The sequence below is a fragment of the Panthera tigris genome, chromosome A2 (assembly GCF_018350195.1).
Source record: "Panthera tigris isolate Pti1 chromosome A2, P.tigris_Pti1_mat1.1, whole genome shotgun sequence".
Taxonomy (NCBI): Eukaryota; Metazoa; Chordata; class Mammalia; order Carnivora; family Felidae; genus Panthera; species Panthera tigris.
In genome coordinates, this window is record NC_056661.1 from 131,371,888 (window position 1) to 131,392,191 (window position 20,304).

The 20,304-nt window shown below is 33.6% G+C and overlaps 1 protein-coding gene across 1 annotated transcript in view; it reads left to right on the top strand.

The window, feature by feature from the left end:
- The window catches only part of FOXP2 (forkhead box P2), a 541,760-nt gene that overhangs the window by 41,765 nt on the left and 479,691 nt on the right, over positions 1-20,304 (top strand). The window contains exon 4 of the mRNA XM_042970294.1: positions 4,293-4,437. The gene's annotated coding sequence lies outside the window, so the exon portion shown is untranslated. The remainder of the gene's footprint in view (positions 1-4,292; positions 4,438-20,304) is intronic.

Genomic DNA, 20,304 nt, shown 5'->3' on the forward strand with positions numbered 1-20,304 from the left:
TCCCTTACAGAGCTTGCAAATAATATTTGTTAATATTTACCATTTTTTTAAAAAAAATATAAAACTTGTTAAATCTTAAAAATTGAATCTTTCTATGTCTCTGTGTCTGTCTGTCTCTCTCTCTGTCTCTCTGTCGCACACGCGCGCGCACACACACACACACACATTGCTTTTTCAACCTGTCTTAAAAATTCACATTTGGCAAGACTAAGCCTGCATGCCTACACAACAAAGGCAGTAGCAAATACAGTCATCTGAGAGGGTTAAAACCCACCCCTTTTGAGACTTTACTTTAGTACCCTACAACTTTATTTTATCTTACACCCACCTGCTTCAGTCTTAGCTTTGGGTATTTTATGAAATATATATTTGGAAAACTTTGTCAGATTGGGTGTATTATGCAAAGAATAATGGTGAGAATGGTGTTTGAAGATATTTGATGGATGTGAAGACTATGAATTTGAAATTATCTTTGGAGAAACAGGAAAAAGACTATCATTGTAGAGGTGGAAGAGACTTTATAGAGACAATGGTATATACTTAAAACTTGAGTGCTCTTTTGTGAGTGGTATTTTGTGATCCTCATAATGTATTTGTTTACCATATTATTCTTTCTAGTAATATTTGCCCTGAAACCTAACCACAGCACGCAATAATTTTTGTAAGTGAAACATGCTCGCATTACAAATGAGATATCACGAATAGATTCCCTCTCATTCTAGTAGGTTTGGATTTCCCCCCTTGTCTTCTGTTGTCTGTAAATTCTCTGAAGGACTTCATTCCTTCCTTAACTGTTGACTGTTTCCTTCGGCTAGAAAGAATATTACTAGATTTGTATTTCAGAAAATAAACAAAAAAGTAAAAACCCACTTGGCTTGTGTTGTGGAGTGCTGGTTAGAGGGAGTTAAGACTGGAGAAAGGAGATTGTACAATCAGTAGGAATTTTACATCTGCCAGTCAGGAGAGAGGTGTGGCCTGAATATATACATTCGGGTATTGTTTGCCACAGGTAGTGGTTGATACTGGAAATACAGTGGCTGGTTAAGACATGGTCTAGAATGAAGTCTTGGGAAAAGTGACATTGAGGAAGTACTCCTAAGAATAGGAACTAGTAGAGACTGAAAAAAGATCTCAGAGTTAGGAGAGGAATTCAGAAAGAGGAGTGTCATGTAAGCCAAAGGGAGAGTTTTAAAAAGGAAGGAGTGAAAAATAAACTGAGTGAGAGAAGTTATACAAATCAAGAATTAAGAATTCACATTTGGATTTGTCAGCTAGGAAGTGATCCTTACGTTGATTATAAAATGTTTAGCTTTAAGGATGTGAGGATTTAGTAAACCTTTGACCATCTATGTGAATTTGTTCATGTTAAAAGAATGAATCTTGTTTATTCTAATCCTAACAAAATATTCTTGTCATATAACAGCATCATGGGAAAAAGAAAAAAAAAAACCCAAAAATTTATTGATAAAAATAATCAAATGATAAATGAATAATAATTAATTCTACCTTCAATGACTATATAAAGTTATCATCTAAACTGGGAGACTTTTAAGAAGGAAAGGGAGGGGCGCCTGGGTGGCTCAGTCGGTTAAGCGTCGACTTCGGCTCAGGTCACGATCTCGCGGTATGTGAGTTCGAGCCCCGCGTCGGGCTCTGTGCTGACTGCTCAGAGCCTGGAGCCTGTTTCAGATTCTGTGTCTCCCTCTCTCTCTAACCCTCCCCCGTTCATGCTCTGTCTCTCTCTGTCTCAAAAATAAATAAACGTTAAAAAAAAAATTAAAAAAAAAAAAAAAGAAAAAAAAAGAAGGAAAGGGATAACTATTAATAATTATAGTAAGGATGAATGTCATTTAACCCCTGCAATCAGGGAGGAATGCTCACCCTGATTATAGTTCACAGTTCACATTTATTGAGTGCTAGCTATGTGCCAGACGCTGAGAGGAGTTCTTTACCAGTTTGATTCAATGACTACGGATTTTAGTTGCCAACATTATTAATTCTTTCTCTGTATATATTGAATGTATTGACAAAAATGCTATGTGTAATTTTGATGACCTTGTAGAACTTAACTTTTATTTAAGAAATACACACATACAAAAATTGGTACCCAGTGTATACCAAATTATGTCCCAGAGAATGGAGAAATGAAGATGATTAATAATAGTACTCATTGTTAATGATCTACCAGTGTAGTTGAAGATCTGAGAACAAAATTTTAATATAATATGGTAAAGTGTCATGATGATAGTGTAGTTTGTGAAGGCCACAACTTGTATTTTTTATATTTTATGTCCTGTATTTCTTAGGGTTGAGTTTATAGTGTATTAAAACTTGGTAAGGTACAGTTTGCTTTCTGCAGTAAAAAACAAAAAAAAATACCAGTGGAAAATACAAGGCATAGGTGATTATATGGATAAATGGGGTTTTCTCTACCCTAGAAAGTATATTATGCGTGTGTGCACATGTGTGTGTGAATGTGTGTGTGACGGAGAGAGAGGAAGGGAGGGAGGGAGATTAGTTCTATATCACAAAGGGATACATTTCCATATCTATAATGTAATTTTAGCCACACTCAAGCTATATTCTCTGAAGGGTCTGGCATATTTCTCTGACACATCTGGTAGATATGTATGGCATTAATTAGCATAGGTATTGCTATAAATGACATGTCAGTCCAGGACAACAAAAAGTATTTGTTACTGATGTCAATCATTCATCCTTTGTCAGTTCAAAAGGCTTCCCTAAAGGAATGCACATTGATCTTCACTGATCCAAAATACAGCAAAACCATTCCTGTGTTCTAGAAACAAAAGTGGAACTACCTATGTTTGAAAAGCCATATGGAGACATTCATACAGAAAGTGCATGTTTATAAATTTGAGTAGTAAGACTGTTACATTAGGCCAAGATTAATTGAATCTTTTGAAAAGAAAACTGCAGTTTTCTGTAATCCTAAACTCTAATCTCAAATGAGTTTGTTTCCTCAAAGCTTTAATTTTTAGTAGCCTAATTTGTGTTTTTGTTTCATCTGGAGATAATTTTGGAGTATGCCAGGTAAATATCCCTTACAATGGTTAAAAACAAAGGTGACCACACGAGTATCAATTTGTGACTACACTGATGGCTTAAAGAAGTACTCTTCTGCCTCTGTATCTCTGGTTTTCTTATCTGGCTATTTTGATACAGATACTGATTGATTTTGTTTATTTATCATAATCCTATTATAGTTTTCTTTTTGTAATAATAATCACAAGTGTAATACTCTTATATATCTGAGAAAAAACTGGCTTTAAATGATACGTTTCCCCAAAACGTCTATATTTTATTTCCAGTTTTTCTCCAAAAGTTCCCCCTATATTCTAATTTATTATTTAATGGAACGCAATATGAATGACTTTAAGAGAGTGTGATCTAGGGTATGGCACAAGTTGAAGACATTTATCTTAATATTTCATTTTAATGAGGCAGAAAATATCCATTATTAGAAAACTATAATTTGATAAAATTTGTAGAATACAATTAATTCCCTTAAAATTATGAATGTTCATACCACCATGGAGCAGATAATCATACATCACATTTCAGTGTCCTTGTAAAGGTAGTATGTGTTACGTTTTTACATCTTAGAGATTTGCTAGAGAATTAACATGAATCAGGATTTAGGACGTACCCATGTTGTGTACTTTAATTTGACCAACATGCTTTGTTTGAATAGCAGTTCCTAACCTTTGTACCATCTTTAAAATTTTTACTCCAGATCTCTTGCCCTGCCTACAGACGCTCTGCTATCTGTTTCTGGTCTGTCTCATGCTCTTGAAATCATCTTTTTTTATTATTCCATTAAAATTTTTAAAAATGGATTTTCCTTTACACTTTTCTAATCATCCTGTAATTCTTTAGCTCTAAGACATTAAAATGAATGAGTAAAAATATTTGATACCTAATCGTCTCTGCCAGTCCATTCAAACTCATGGATTTGCAAAATTATGTTAAAGTCTTTTAAAAATACATTTGAGTAGGCTTTTGTAGTCATTTGGATTTTGAATATTAATTTTCTCTTGCTATGCTGCTTAGCCATAAAAATGAAAAAGAAGATGGATGTGGGTTTCTTTTAGTGGTGTTAATTTAAAGTACTTGATTTATTTATTATAATATTCAACAATGGCAATTCCTATTTTCTCTGTTCACATCAGATCCAACAGAAAATAATGAGAAGCCCCCACCCACCAGCACAGTAAGAAAAAGTTTGATGCGTTTTGTAATAATTGATTAAAAGTATAATTTCCCCCTAGATCAAACAAATAATAGAAGTCTGTTGAAGCTTTGTCCTGACCTATTCTGGAAGTAGAAGAATACCCTGGAGAAAGAAGCATTGTAAGCACAAAGAGTAAGACTCCTCAATCCTGGGAGAGAGAATTAAAGTCTAACCCTCCAAATGTAAGTCATCTATACTCTATATTTTCCATCCCTCAGTTTTTGTAGCTATTCAGGTATTAGTAGAAAACTATGTGATGCAAATATTTGGATGTATTTTCTGTACAAAATATATAGGTGTTTTTGTTAACCTTAAATTTCTATTTGTGTTAACATTTTCTGAATCGTAACATAAGGTGATGCTTTGCAATAATACTATTTAATGCAGAATGGATTATTTTTAATTTTATCTTCTGGCAAAGAATTGTTAAGAATTTTGAGAGTGTTCTGATGAAAAGAAGGTAACTTCCTTTGATTTAATATCAGCAATTGTGCCATCATAATCCCTTTTTGCACTAAACTTTAGTTCTTTCTTTTTCTTTTTTATTTCTTTATATCTGAGAATAAGACTGTCTTAATATATCTATTTAAATCCACCTTCCAGTAAGAGAGACATTAAGTCCTTTTTTTCACTTTGCATAGTGAAAATGAATTGGAATGAATTTGTATCCATAATCCACTATAAAAATATATAAATTTTGTCAGCTCAGTGTACTGGAAGGACTGATTCCCTATCTCATTAGGAAGAACTTAAAAGATGTGTGTTCATGATTATATAGAAAGAATTCAGTTGCTGTTTATAAACTGGTAGGAAGAATGATGATTAAAGGCAATGCTTGTTTTGGGAAAATTACTTGGGAAGAAATTTCTTGTCAGTTGTCACTTTTATCTGAAAAGTTACTTACTGCATCGCCCTTGTGATAAGGCACTTGATATGTGATATACGGCTTACTGCCAGAAATTTGACTTTCGCTTAACAGTTGATAACCCTTTTCATTCTTCAGTGAATGAGCTCAGTGAAAGAGTATTGTTTTGATTTTAAAAAGTCTGAATCATGGAAATTATGTCAAAATTGAAACATGAATTTTACAGGTTTTAAATGTGATATTCTTATTGACATAGCATCTGACAAAGTTGTCAAAGTAGATTGCAGTAAGAAATCTTCATAATTTATCAGTTCACATTTAATATTGTTTAGAACATTTGATAGAGCCTGGAAACACTCTGGCCATTTCCAACACTACAATTATGAATTAGGATTTTTGAATTTAGCATAAACTATGTAGATAAAAAAAACTTTAGTGGTTTTCGTCTTAGATATTTAGTTCTAAATTTTTCTGTCATTGAACTAGATAGAGATGCCTTGGGAAACATTACAAACATTATTATTCCTTTTGCTGATGTGAAACAATTGTTCCTTATGTAAAATTTTAATATTTGCTATTGAAAAGTGTGACAGAAATTTTAAAAAGTTACTTAGATTTGACGAGTAAGTGGTAAACTCTTATTTACAGGTTTGAGATTGATGAAGGATTGGAAAATATTATTTTTACAGAAAACTTTTGTGGATCTTCTCTACAATATTGTACATTGTAATATGTACAATATTACATATATATAATCAATGAATATAGATTAAGTATACCAATAATAACATGCTTGAATCTCATAAAGATAATGTTGAGTGAAAAAAACCTAGCACAAATGAATAATGTATGTATGATTTCTTTTCTATAAAGTTCCAAAAAAGTGATTACAGCAAAATTAAAAATAATAGTTAAATTCTAGGTAGGTGGTAAACACTGAGGTAGAGTTTCTAGGAGCTTCTGGTATGTCAGCAACATGCTATTGATTCACTAGGCTGGTGGTTGCATGGATATTTATGCTATGCACAGCCATTAATGAAAAGCTAAGTGCGTCTTTGCTAAGATCAGGTATAAGGCAAGGGTGTCCTTATCACTTCTATTCACTATTATACTGGAAATCCTAGCTAAGGTAATAAGAAAAGGAAATAAAAAGCAGCCAGATTGGAAAGGAAGAAATACGACTATTTGCGGATACCATGATTATCTATGTAGAACATGTCAAAGAAATCAACCAAATAAAACCAAAACTAAAACCTCCTGTAAGTAATAAATGATAACAAGTTTGCAGAAAACAAGATTAATATACAAATCAGTTGTTTTCCTTTGTCCCAGCAATGAACAACTGGGATTTGAAATGAAAAATAGAGTACCATTGGGGCACTTGCGAAGCTCAGCTAGTTTAACGTCCAGCTCTTGATTTCAGCTTAGGTCATGATCTCGTGGTTCATGAAATTGAGCCCCACATGGGACTCTGCACTGACAGTGCAGAGCCTGCTTGGTATTCTCTCTCCCTCTCTCTCTGCTCCTCCTCCTGCCTTTCTCAAAATAAATAAAACTCAAAAAAATAAAAATATAGTACCATTATATTAGCACCAAAAATATCCTGAAACCCAGGTACAAATCTATTATCTCTCTATCTATCTATCATCTATCTAACTAATATAAAATACAATATTAAATATATATAATATAAATACATACATTAAAATATATAATATTTATGTTAAAATATTAGACTATAAAATTCTGATGAAAGATAAGAAAATCAAAGATCTACAGGATATTCCATGTCTCTGCAGAAACAAATGCAATATAATTGTAATGTCACATCTTCTTTCCTTGATCTACATATTCAACACAATCACAATAAAATGCCAACAGGTTATTCTGTGAATATTGATAAACTGATTCTTAAGTTTATCTGGAAAACAAAAGACAACAAGTAAATAATATTATATTGAAGAAGAACAAAGTTAGAGGACTGACACTCCCTGACTTCAAGACCTTGTATAAAACTACAGTGATTGGGCACCTGGGTGGCTCAGTCAGCTGAGCATCCAACTTCAACTCAGGTCATGATCTTGCGGTCATGAGTTTGAGCCCCGCATCAGGCTCTGTGCTGGCAGCTGAGAGCCTGAGGCCTGCTTCAGATTCTGTGTCTCTGTCTCTCTTTGCCCCTCTCCTGCTCTTGCTCTGTGTCTCTCTCTCTCTTTCTCTCTGTCTCTCAAAAACTTAAACATTTAAAAAAATTAAAAAAAAATAAAAATAAACAAGAGCTTTAAACAGATCTAATGAAAAAAGATGTACACATGGAAAACAAGGAAATGAAAAGATGCTTAGTATTTATTTCATTAGGGAATTAGGAATTAAAAAATGAGATATCACTACATACCTATTAGAATGACTAAAATCTGAAACACTGACATGCCAAATGCTGTCAAGAATGTGGAGCAAGAAGGACTGTGATTCATTGGTGGGAATGAAAAGTGATACAGCCACTTTGGAAAACAGTTTGGGAGTTTATTATGAAGTTAAACATACATGTAATACTTACCATGCAGTCTAGCTATTGTACTACTTTGTAATTACCCAAATGAGTTGCAAACTTACGTCCACGTAAAAATTTGTACAAGAGTGTTTATAGAAGCTTTATTCAAAATTGCCCAAACTTGGAAGCAACCAAGATGTTCTTCAGGAGGTGAATGGGTAAGCAATCTGTGATACATACATATAATGGACTATTTATTGATCAAGAGAAATGACCTATTAAGCCACAAAAAGACATGGAGGAAATTTAATATTAATGAATGAAGGTCTCTGAAAAGGCTATATGCTGTATGATTCCAGCTCTCTGACATTTTGGAAAAGGCAAAACTACGGAGACCTTAAAAAGATCAGAGGTCGCCAGAGTTGTGGGGAGGGACTGATAAATTAGTGGAGTTTTATTATTTTTATTTTTTATTTTTTTGAATAGGTGGACTTTTAGAGTAGTGAAATTACTCTGTATAGCAACGTAATGGTGGATACATGACATTATGAATGTGTCAAAACCCATAGAGCTGTATAAAACTAACAGTGAACCCTAACTCTGTACTTTAGTTAATAACAGTGTTGTAGTATGAGTTCATCAGTTGTAGAAAATGTACCACACTAATGCAAGATGTTAATAATAATAGAAACTTTATGTATTTTGGAGATGGAGAAGAGAATATGTATGGGTCTCTGTGTACTTTCTGCTCAATTTCTCTTTGAATATAAAACTACTCTAAAAAATAAGATATTTTAGATAATTTTTTGTAAGTCTAATATAATTTTAAAAATCAAAAATCTCATTGATTTGGTTAGTTAGAATTCTGAGAAAAAGGTAATTTCAAATTTGATCTGAGTATTCAAAGTTAAAAAGATGCAATTTAAAATCAATATTTTGTGATCTCGCAAAACATTGTTTCATTTGGGGAAAGTCCTAATGTCCATAAAGGAAGACTTCTATACTTGAATATATTTAGTAACTTTTTATGAAAATTTATTTACCTAGCATAAATGTATCTTTATTTTAAGATAGATGTTTCAGTTTTGATTTTAAAAATAAATACTTTTTTTTGGTAATATAACACAAATTCATTCTGTAATAATGAAACACTCTTCTTTATTGAGTTGTTCATAGCTTCTTTCCTTCAATTTTAATACATTTTGTGCAGTGGTCCACCATCCTCAGAAATACTTTTTTACTTAAGTAAATTAAAGTTAATTTGTTAATTTTAACATTAGTATGTTGTAAAAGAAATGAAAAACACAGATGCTCTTTGTATCCCATCTTTGAATACAAATTTTCAAATATAGATTTGGTTTTAAAAGTACCAGATATGGACTCCTTCGTAACCCCTTTTAAAATTTTCTTTCCTTTTTTCTTTCTTACCCTCCCTCTTTTTCTCTTTCCTTTCTCCTTTCTTTCTCAGTATATTCTTTTGTTTAATTTTCCAAGGAGTAAATATAATCTTATTTAACTGGTTGACATTAACAGAAACCAGGAATTTATTATTCATAAAAACGAAACAGAAAAAAAAAATCCCCCTTTTCTTCAGATTCTGGATACAGCTAGGCTCAACACAAATGTCTCGGGAGAATGCATCTGTTGCTATTGCATTTTTTTTGTTTCTTTGAAAACTTGGCATTTGTAATATATCTATGATTTTGATTTGTCTTGGCCAAAACCCAGATTACCAAGGAATTACATTTTGAACATATTCAACTAAGAATTATCTTTGTAGCAACTTTTCCCTTGCCATATTGAAATTTTGGGAATAAAATCAGATTTTGTTTCAGAAATCAGCTATGTTTCTTCCTAGTGCCAGAATGATTTTTTTTATGTTAAAGAGACACAGAGCAATACTTAAAATCTGAAACGTATTTTAAGCATACCGTGTAGGAAATAGTCCCATTTTTGCATTTGACACACCTGGGGTCAAATGTTTGCTCTGCCGTGTTATTTGTTTATATTGATCTTGGGTTAAGTTTGGCATGTGAGAAGTAACAATAACAACAACAACAACAACAACAATGATAATAATAATAATAATAATTTCCTTATAGGCTTAGATGAAGATTAAATCTCCAAGCACAAAAAATACCTGGCACACAGCAGGTATTTAATTAATGGTAGTGGTCTTTCTCTTGCTTATTTTGTATATATGTAGAAGTGTGTGTGTGTATAAATGAATGTGTGTGTATATTTGTATGTATTTATGTGTTTATATACATATATATGTATATTTATGTGTTTGTCTGTATCCATCTATATATCTCTATCTCTATCTCAGTCTCTGTATCTCTTACAGCAATGTGCAATATATAGCCATTTATTCCACTTACTAAGTTCTGAAGCAGAGAATTCTTCTGGAAATGATACAGTCTGGAAAGGAATTCTATCACCACATGGAAATATTTAAAAGCTTATTATTTCTTTGTGCCCTAGTATTTTCATAATTTTATATTTAATCTACCTGGAATGTGTATAAATTTTTAAAAGATCTAAAGAATATTTTTCCTTTAAAAATTCCTGGCAGACAACAGAATTCTTTTTTTAATCTCATTCAATGTATAATTCAGAGAATGATCTATTAATTAGTACACATTGATTTGAGTTCAAAAAGATGTGCACTGTCAGTTTGAGAAGATGTTTGGGAATATGGAAAACAAAATAACTTATATGTCTGAAAAGAAACATGTCAGTTTTAACAAGATAAAAAATGCAAGGTTGAAGTTGAATCTTTCTGAAAAATTGACATTTGTATGATTTTGTTTTCACTAAATAGCAAGGCACCAGTTTCTTGGGGGCAGCTTTACAGAGCTGTGTCCATAACTGATTTGAATCTTTGTAGAATAAAAATTTAACAAAATAAAGTGTAATGTTCCATGTTCTCTTCTAATAATGTAGACTTTTTTAGCAAAAGCAGCTGTTAATATCTTTAAAAAAATTTTTTTTAACATTTATTTATTGTTGAGAGAGAGAGAGACAGAGTGCAAGCAGGGGAGGGGCAGAGAGAGAGGGAGACAAAGAATCCAAAGCAAGTTCAGGCTCTGGGCTGTCAGCACGGAACCCGATGTGGGGCTCAAACTCAAGAACTGTGAGATCAGGACCTGAGCTGAGGTCAGATGCTTGCTTAACTGACTGAGCCAACCAGGCACTCCAAAAGCAGCTGTTAATATCTTAAGGAAGTAGCGCATGCCTGAATATCTCACCTGAATTTGTGTCTTGTGATTTCTAAAAGACTACCTAAAATATTAACTAATTAGTTGCTCTCAGACACTGAAAGAAGGGTTGTAGCAAAGGACAGAATGCTTAAAGACATAGGATGAGATCCACCAGGATAAGTATTAGGAAAGCCTGACCTGTTGGTTTGAAGTGATTATTATTAAAAAACAAAAAAACAAAAAAACCCCAACTAGTTAAAACTTGTATTTTTCTCACACCTCTTCATATTTTAAAGGCAGGGTAGTGACGATAAAACTTCTTGTTAAACCTAAAATGTATGGTGGCTTCAGTCTTTTCGAAAGACCAGTGAGTTACACATTGAATCCACCTCCAAGTTAATGATGCAAAATTATATCTGGGACAAGGGACTCAGTATTCCTGGGATGAATAACTTTTTTTAGTGGGTGTACTGATGACCTGGTTTTGCGGGGTTGACAGTTCTGTCCATGTAACCACTATTACTTAAGTGCCCCATTTTGAGGATAGCCCTGTGGGACAACATTAAGAAGCAACAAAGTGGTCTTGGGTCAGGTATCAGAGTATATTGAAGGTGTATGTTCTCCACAGATAGGCTCTGAAGGTCATTTCTGCTGAACTCTCTTAAATGTTTAGTGATTTTATTGTTGTACAACTTAAAAGGTCCAACTTCTCTTTTGGCAAATAAGGGTATACCATTTTTTTTTCTATATGTGGATCATATTTTAGGTTTGTCCAAAAGGCATTATGTGTATTAAAACCTAATACCTTTACCTAAAGTAAGCACCCATCAGTCATCTCAGTTAACTTAAGCTAAATGAAAATATTTGTTAATTTGCTGATCTGGCAAATTAGTTAGGAATGTTTTTCACTAAAAATTATTTTAAATATTCTGTTTAGTTCAGAATCCAAAGGGTAGCTTTCCTTAAGATTTTTATTTTAAAATATTGTAAACTTTCAGAAAATATCATTATAGGCATCCAGATAACCAAATTTGACATATGTGAATATTTTGTTATATTTCTTTAGATTTCGTTCTTTTTAAGAAATATAATGCCACAAATACAGTAAAAGCTATGTGCTTTCATCCTGTCTCCTTTTCTCTCTCTTTCTTTCTGTACTACACTGAAATTGGTGTTTATCTATATATCTTACCTTTTGTTTTTTGTGATTTTAAAATTAATGGAAGTGGCATCATATCAAATCTACCCTTCTGAAACATTTTTACTTGCAAAATTATACAGGGAATTTATCCATATTGATACACACGTCTGATTTTTTAGTTTTTTTTAGAGTAAGCTGGTTATATATATGTATATATATAAATATATATATAAATATGAATATATATATATAACACATTCATGATTTTTATAGTTGTATAATGAAAACTGCAAAAATCATAAATTATGTGTTGATGAATTTTCACAGAATGAATGCATCTGTGTACCTAGTACCCAGTTCAAGAAGTAGCATGTTACCAGTACTATAAGAGCCTCCCCATCTTTTTTCCTCCTTTTTGTTACTATCCTTCACCCAGGATATTCTTCCACCAGGGAAACCATATCCTGACCTCTCACAACATAGATTCATTTTCTCTATTTTCGAGCTTTATATAAATGGAATCATTTAGCATATGATCTTTTGTGTCTGGCTTTTGTTTTTATTTTATTTTTTATTTTTAAAAACTTTTTAAATGTTTCTTTATTTCTTTGGTGGGGGGTGGGGGGGGGGAGAGAGAAAGTGCTAGCCAGGCAGGGGCAGAGAATGAGGGAGACACAGAATCTGAAGCAGGCTCCAGGCTCTGAGCTATCAGTACAGAGCCCGATGCCGGGCTTGAACCCACAAACCGTGAGATCATGACCTGAGCCGAAGTCGGACATTTAACTGACTGAGCCACCTAGGCACCCCTGGCTTGTTTTTAATATTAGATTTATGAGCTTCCTCCACATTATTCTGTCTATCTGAGTGTCTACCCTGAATGCTATCTAGTATTCCAATACGTGAATATATTACTGTTTATTTATTTCCATTTTATTTTGGGACATCTAGGTTGTTTTCTTATTTATAACTATTAGACATAATAGCACTCTGAAGATTCTTTTACATGTCCTTTACATATTGTGTGCATCTATATAGCTAGGAGTAGAACTTTGATAGAATATATACATCATCATATCAATTTAGTATGTGTATCCTAGGTTATCTATATCATAGTGTCAACATTAGTGGATACTGCATGTGGTCTTCTGAAGTGCTTGTCTGTCCCAGTTTACCTTCTGACCATCACTGTCTGGGGTTTGAGTTCTCCATGCCTTGCCAACACTGAGATTGTCTTTTTCCATCTTTGCTATTTTGGGTGATAATAATTAATTAGCTTTTAACTGCTTTATAACATTCCATGGTTTGAATAAAGCATACTTATTTTAAAAACTCTTCCTTGGTAGATGAACAATTTGGTTGTTTTTCATTTTTTACTATTTCAAACAATACTGTAGCAAATATATCTGTATATTTCTTGTTATGCATATGTTTGAGAGTTCTCCTAAGGTTACAACTTGAAGTAGAATGAGTTTTTACAATATCATGTATTTATTTCTTCAATACACTACTATATTTCTCTCTAATAGGGTTATACTATGAAGTGGTAATTTTAGTTTTATTGTAAATCATACTCATCAAGTACAGAGTATAAATGCTGCTTATTTAAGAGGCATTATATAAAATGTAATCTCCTAGGATTTAGGGGAAATGAGTGGGGAAGAGATGAAGCATGCCACACAGCACCTGGCATATGGGTTAAAAAAAGCTTCCATCGTTATTGTTTCCACTGTTAAATTACTCCTGATTATGTTCCTATAAAATGCTCATTCTAATGTCCATGCAAAATCCATGTGGATTTTCCCAACCATCCACTTAAAGGTAGCTTCCTTCAATGTTTGAAATTTCTTTCTTTACTAGAGTTCTCTTATTCCTGCATAATGGAGTCATTGTATCTATTTGATCTTGATTTTTGATTACCCAGTGGCATGTATACTGATAGTTTGGAAAATTTATGTAATTTGAAAAGTTTATATCACATTTATGACAGTCTTACTGAAGGTTTGGTCCTAGGCAAAATGGTGATGTGGAGCCCAAATTTGCTTTGTTGTTTCCATTGAGATTTATGAAAATAGCATGTATTCCTATAGTTTTTAGTAGATCATACTAAGATATTTATCTTTTCTATTAGATATAAGAACAGAGAGAGTCAGTATTGGTAGAATGACCAAAGCAAGACCTTTAATTTAGATTTTTTAAAATTTGACACTATCAGTGAGGTGGGTCAACATTAATCCCAAAGAAAGGAATCTAATTAGTTTATTTGTTGCCATTACTTTTTTTTTTTTATAATTTTCATCTCTCTTTGCCATTTTTCCCATGATCCTTAATTAGTCTTGATCTAGTCAACCCCTAGTTTCTCTCTTCAAATGAAGAGTGCACTATTGCTCTACAGAATCTTTCTTTTTATTAATTGTTTTTATAATTTTTTTTAACATTTTCTTTTAACATTTATTTATTTTTGAGAGAGACAGAGACAGAGTATGACCTGGGGAGGGGCAGAGAGAGAGAGACACCAAAACAGGCTCCAGGTTCTGAGCTGTCGGCACAGGGCCCAGTGCAGGACTTGAACTCACGAACTTCGAGATCAATAACCTGAGCCAAAGTTGGCTGCTTAATCAACTGAGCCACCCAGGTGCCCCCAGAATCTCTTCTATCACTATCCTTCCATCTTGTTCATCATGGGCATCAACACTGTTTTCACTAACAAATGTGTTTCGAATTAACGAACCAAACTTCAACTCAAAAATTCCATGTTTGGTTTTCAGAGTAAATTGTACAGATAATTTTTAACAGAAACTCAATTATTGCCAGCTTCTTAATTTTTCAAAATCTTTTATACTTAACTGGTTATTTGTAGGCTTGTGCAAAAGATAGTTTGGGTTTTGTTGTGCAGTTTAAAATAATATTTCTGTTGCTTTCCTACTTTTATGAATATTTTCTTACGGTTCAGTGCTTTAAATTTGAGTTTGTTAGTTTTTATTATCTTTTTTTTTTTTATTTTTTTTTTTTTAACGTTTATTTATTTTCGAGACAGAGAGAGACAGAGCATGAACGGGGGAGGGGCAGAGAGAGAGGGAGACACAGAATCAGAAGCAGGCTCCAGGCTCTGAGCCATCAGCCCAGAGCCCGATGCGGCGACTCGAACTCACGGACCGTGAGATCGTGACCTGAGTTGAAGCCGGACGCTTAACCGACTGAGCCACCCAGGCGCCCCTAGTTTTTATTATCTTAAATCTAGTTATATTTGAATTTATGTCTGCATAGATCATGAATTGAGGTGGTTAAAGAAATCTAATTTCTGAATAGTTTCATTATAGAGTTGAATGCTCATGTATATGCTTTTTAAATGCAGATACCTGAAAGAGTAATTTTTGTTTTCTACTAGATTTTAAGAATCAGTGTCTAAGGTATTATCCTATTTCCCACTCTCATTATTTCCATGCAGTATTATATAAACTCCTGTATGCTTTCTTCAACCCTGTGTCCCCAGTGCCCAGAGTGGTGCTGGTGTATAGGCCACCTTTAATAAATACTTGGTGAATCAATTGATATTACATTTTTGACACACACACACACACACACACACACACACACACACACACACAGAGAGAGAGAGAGAGAGAGAGAGAGAGAGAGAGAGAGAGAGAGAATGCACATGTAGGTGAAGGACAGAGAGAGAATCTTAAGTAGGCTTCATGCCCAGCACAGAACCCGACTTGGGGCTCTATCTTACTACCATTTGATCATGACCTAAGCTAAAATCAAGGGTCAGACGCTTCACCGAGTGAGCCACCAAAGTGCCCCAAATGAATTGATTTTTATTTCTCGTAAAAGGACATTGTCTCTTTACCCTGCACTACAAGGTAAAATGTTAGCCTTTTACCTTGGGGCTCAATTCTTTGGAAGACCATGTTGAATATGAATTATAATGGCTGAGCAGTTAACATCCTTTAAGGCTGTGCTTGAAGAAAATGATCTTTGTTAAGTGAGCCCAAAATAGTTTCTTTGAGAAAAAAAAAAGCAAATAAAAAACTATGGTGTATTACACTGGGTTCTTTTTTAGATTTAAAAAAATCTAGAAATATAAACATTGCTGGTATAAGTCCACTCTGAGGAAGACAGGGACAATGTCATCAGTTTTGAAACTTTTTTCTGGGGTGTAACTTCTGGGTGATTTCTCTTCAACATTTTCTTGACTCCTGGACCAGTTTCCTATTCTGCGAGATGGGGATTGAATGATTGAATAAAGTACTGATTGATTCTTTGACCAACTTTCATTGAGGACCTGTGCTAGACCATGTAGTACATACAAAGGTGTGCTGGGCATGTCTTAGTGGGTTCCACCTCTTCTCCTGTGATCTTTGTCATGGGTTCATAACTTTTTATTCTTGTATTGCCATTATGTTAGTAATTTGGAAAGAATGGATATAATTGTATGTTTGGACTAGTCGGCTTAACTAGAAGTCCTTCAGTGAGATTATTGCTAAGTCTATAGACAGTTTTAATCACTTACCTTCCTTGAAATATTCCACACAGCTGACTGCTTCCTCCTTGTATCATCTCACATTCTCATGTCATGTTGTTTCACTTATTCCCCTTACTAAGTTTTATTTGTGAGTGCTCTCTTTACCCGCCTCTTAAATGTAGGTCTTTTCCTGTGTTCTGTCTTTATCTTCTCACTCTGTATGTACATTATGCTAGATGAACTCACTTATTTCCAAAGCTTTGACCTTAGTTTTGGGACTCCCACTTTTGTATTTATAACTTACAATTTTCCTCTGAGTTTGAGCTCTGCATTTGCAAGGGTCTCCTTGACATCTCTACTTAAATATCCCATAGGAATCCATCTAAAATTAAGCTCATTGTCAGCTCCTGTCTCATCTATTAAAAATATGCTTCTCTTAAGATACTTTTTGTCTTAGTGAATAGCATTAATAGCACTGTTATGCGCTCAGTTGCCTATGTCAGAAATATTGGGTCATCAATATTGGGTCACCTGGATGTCTCCCTTCTTCTTGTCTTCACTCTTCTAGGCCCATTGAGATTGAATAACCTCCAGATTTGACCACAAATATATTTCTTTCTCCACATCCCACTGATACTACCCTAAAGTTTATACTAGTCTAAAACTTTTATTTCAACAACTGCCATGACTGTTTTCCTCAATTTTTTATGCCTTTAATCCCCTCTAACTCGCTAGGTAGCAAGACTTAACTTTTAAAATAAAGAGTGGGTGATTTTTATTTTTTTATTCAAATCTTAAATATTTTCCCTTGAACTTAGGGTAAAATGGAAAGTGTGTCTTCAGGGTGGTCTACAAGTCCTTGCAAGAATTGGACCACACCTGCCCCTTTAGCATCATCTTTCTGTACTCAGCATATTTGTGACTCTGCTTTCTTACTTCACTTACTGTGGCCTAATTTTATGAATTGATAGCTTCAAGTTTTTTTTGTGCCTCGTGGCTTTTGTGCATGTTGTTCCTTCTGTGGGACTTGATAATGGATGAATGGGGTAAAAGATCAGGATGATCCTAAGATTTCAAACTTGGTAATTCTGTTTCCTTTCTTCACAGACTTTATCCCAGGAAATTAATATATATAAAATCAAGCATCAAAGTAGAAGATGCTTAAGGCCCTCTCTTAGCCTAATCTTCTCAACCTTAAATATTTCAGAACTTCTCTCTGTGTTGTGATTCCCAAAGATGTCTTGCATTCCATGTTTCTTTGTGTGTTCTCTTCTCTTTGGAAAGTGCTTCACTGCTTATGTGCTAGATGACCTACTCCTGCCCTTTAACACCCTGTTCAATCACAGCTCCTTGGAGGGGATGAGACTCCAAGATGGCAGCTTCCTTTCTATCACCTGTGTGTAGTTTGCAACTATACCGGAGATGTAGAAAAGTTAAGTAGCTTATTGACAAAACCAGGATTTGAACCTTCGCTTCTCTGATTTTAAAGCATAAGTCTTTAACTACCTTTTGCTAGATATTGTCATTATTTAGTAAGTACTTATTAAATACATACAGTAATAAAAATATAAAATACGCTGTGACCTAATTAGTAAGAAAGGCTTTTATGTCATCAATGAGAGGAAGTGATTTGACTGACATAGAAGGTAAGGATTTGACTGAAAGAGAAAAGGAAATTCTGGTCTGTATGGGATGGTTCAACTTCTAAGCCAGTTAGGTTCAGCCTTGCTTTGTAACACCCTAAGATACCTCTGGTTCTCAAAAAAAGGTATGAGGCTAAACTTGGGTGAAATAGGCCATGAAATGAATAAATTAATTTTAATTAGAAGTGGCAAATATGTGTCACATATATTCTTGTGTTTTAATTGCCTTATGCATTTGTGTCTTGCTCCCCTCAACTTGATTGTGAGCTTCTTTTGAACAAAGATATACCTTATCTTTTCTAAGCATCTCCTGTAATGAATGTCTGGTTCTACTTGATAATTATTTTTTGCGTGTAAAATAAATGATAGTGCTTTATCCCTTTATAACTTAGTTTTAGGGACAAAACTTCAAGTATTTTCAAATACAGTCATGTAGCTGATAATTCATTTGTATATACCAACAGTTGGAAGCATTAATATACATGAAAAATAGAACTAACTCTTCAGTACTGGGTTTAATATCTTTTTGAGAAAGAAAAATACTCTGGTATGCATAATGTCAAGGACATACTCAGTGAAGAAAAGCAGTTTATGTTGGATCTAGGCTAGAAGAATGCTCTATTCTAGCATTTAACTAGTAGGTGAGTTTAAATATCTATGCAACTCTATCTTAGGACTTACTTTGCCTTTTGCTTTTCATTTTCTTTTGAATATCAAGAGATATTCACTTTTGGAAGGACATATTCTTATTAGCTCTAATGAGTTTTTTTGGTAAATGAATTGAATATAAACAACTATTGTGTTTGTCTTTTTTTGTAAGAAAGATTTCAAGCTGAAGATCCTAGTCATATAATTAAAAGGACTAATCCCATTCAATCCTTGAATCCGTCTATAGAAATAGAATTCTTAAAACATATACACAAAAGGGAATATGGTGCCTGTTGAATTTTATATTATGTTCAGTTGAACTATTATACTCCTAAAACAAATTTAATTTTGATTAGGAAAACTGATTCCTTTTTTTTGTGCATTTATAAAAATGTCGACATTACAGACCATGGTGGCACTAGGGAAGTAAGGGTGGGGGGAGAAGTAACACTTGTATTATGTTAAATCAGAGAAAGAATTGCACTTGGCAGTTTTTGTTTGCAGAATGCAGGAAAGGCTGAAGGCTTTTGTACAGTTCAAAGAGCACATTCCACAGATATAGCAGTTGTTGGTTGCCTGCAGGGATCGTCAGAATTGGGGGTGGTGGTAGAGGTCTGGATCACAAAAGTCCAGGCTGTTGGGCTGTGTGTTTGTAAAGAAAAAAATGCTTACCCTTTTTTGAAAAGTTGTGCAGAAATTGCCTCCTATCATTTATTTTAAACATAGCACTTCTGTATCAAAATTTCATCTGTGCAATAATCAGATGACCTTCTTATGTAGCCTTTGCTACCTCTTGCTCTTTAATCATTTGTTTTCAGATTAAGGTTTACATGTTCAAATGTGGAAGCATGGAACTGGTGACTGTTAATCTGTCAGTTAAACTACATAGAAAAGCATAACTGAATTGATTTTATTTCACAGTCATATAGTCAACTATCATTTATACAAGGCTATTAAACAGTTTCAACAAGTTAACTCAAGATTCTTAAGAGAGCCTTTTTAACTGAAAATATGCCAAAGGCTAGCTTTTTCAGCTGGCGTGTCAAGACTTCTGCTGAATTAACACTTGTATCATTTCCCTACAGAATATGCAAGTTATAGTTTCTCCTGTGAACTGAAATAATGTAGCTGAAAGTTCTCTGAAAATTATGAATTGTAGGCCGATATAAATTAACATTATTAAGTTTCTTGAAATGTCTACTTTATATGATATTATGTGTGCTTTATATTTTTTATATCAAATTTTGGCAAAGTGTATCAACATAGTTTCATTAGCTGTTTTCTTGGATTAACACACACACACACACACACACACACACATACACACACACATATATATATATATATATATATATATATATATATACCTAATTAGTGATGTTCTATTATAATTTTGGTTTTAGCAAAAGCCCCCAAAGCCTTATCTTGACCTAGTCTTGAATTCGTAGAATTTGGGATAAAGTATTTTGTTGTATCCAGATGTGTTTTATCTAACCTGTCACACTCAATCGCCAGAAGATTAGTTAGTGTGGTATAAAACAAGAGAAACATCAAAATTAGAATTATCTGTTGAACAAACTTCTGAGTCCATTGTAA